The sequence below is a fragment of the Myotis brandtii genome, unplaced genomic scaffold, assembly GCF_000412655.1.
Source record: "Myotis brandtii unplaced genomic scaffold, ASM41265v1 scaffold952, whole genome shotgun sequence".
Taxonomy (NCBI): domain Eukaryota; kingdom Metazoa; phylum Chordata; class Mammalia; order Chiroptera; family Vespertilionidae; genus Myotis; species Myotis brandtii.
This window is the reverse complement of record NW_005371930.1, coordinates 522,482-523,533: the sequence shown is the minus strand read 5'-3', so window position 1 is coordinate 523,533 and position 1,052 is coordinate 522,482. Positions and strand designations below refer to the sequence as shown.

Below are 1,052 nucleotides of genomic sequence, written 5' to 3'. Positions count from 1 at the left end.
GGAGCTGGCCTTCCTCGGCCTCAGAGGGGCCGCTGAGCAGGGGCGGACGGCTCGGCTCTGCCTTTACTTAGTTGTTTTTAATATGTTTTTATTGATTTTTAGAGGGGGGAGGGGCGAGGCATAGAGGGATAGAAACATCGATGAGAGGGAAGCATCACCGATCCTGCACGCCCCCCACTGGCGACCCAGCCTGCAACCAGGGCGTCCGCCCCGGCTGGGAGTCGAACCGTGACCTCTCGGTTCCTGGGTCGGTGCTCAACCACTGAGCCGCACCAGCCGGGCTCCAGTCCGCCTTTGAGAAGGAGCCTCTGAGCCGTGGGGGCTGAGCCAGGGGAAGCTGAGGCCAGAGGCTGCGGAAGGGGGAGGAGGTGGAGGGAACAGCGAGGAGGTGGGGAGGTCCTTGAGGGGCCCTGGGGACCAGCAGGGAGCGGACCCCTGCAGAGGCTGCCTCCTGGCTGTCCCGGGGGCAAGGCTGGGACCCTGCAACCTGGTCTGGGGGAGGCCTGTGTCCCTCGTCACCAGAACCGTCCAGAACGGTCGGGGGCAGGGCGAGGGCACCTGGGAGGCGCGGCCACTCATCGCTCGCGCAGAGTGGAGACGCACAGCCAGGGCCGGAGTTGCCCAGGGCAACATCCCTGGTTACAGAGGTGCCGGGAGAAGGGGGAGAACCCGGAGCCCCAGGCGGCGGAGGACAGGAGGGGGTGGTGCTGGCGAGAGGGTCGGAAGCAGGGACTGTCCGGGGTGGAGAAATGGGGGCAAAGGTGGAAGAAGGCTGCTTACTTGGCAGATTTTATTGAGCACCTGTTACGTACCAGGCGCCCGACTAGCAATAGCGTGGGAAGCATTTACACGGTGGTTCGGGATTTATTAAAGGGGCTAGAGACGCCCTGAAGCCCTCCGATCGCTCTTACAATTAGCTTCCTAACGGATGCACTGATTGGCTTTATAATTGAACGAAGGGAACGTCAACTGGGCCCGAAGGCCTCAGGCGAGGCCGGGCTCTGCTTGCCAGCCCCGGGCGCCTCGGCCTTCCTCCCCGGAGCAGGGTCCTA

At 63.8% G+C, this 1,052-nt stretch overlaps 1 protein-coding gene across 1 annotated transcript in view; it reads left to right on the top strand.

Annotated features, from left to right (window-relative positions):
- The window catches only part of LOC102257086 (tetratricopeptide repeat protein 38), a 9,107-nt gene that overhangs the window by 7,732 nt on the left and 323 nt on the right, over positions 1–1,052 (top strand). The gene's annotated exons all lie outside the window — the stretch shown is intronic.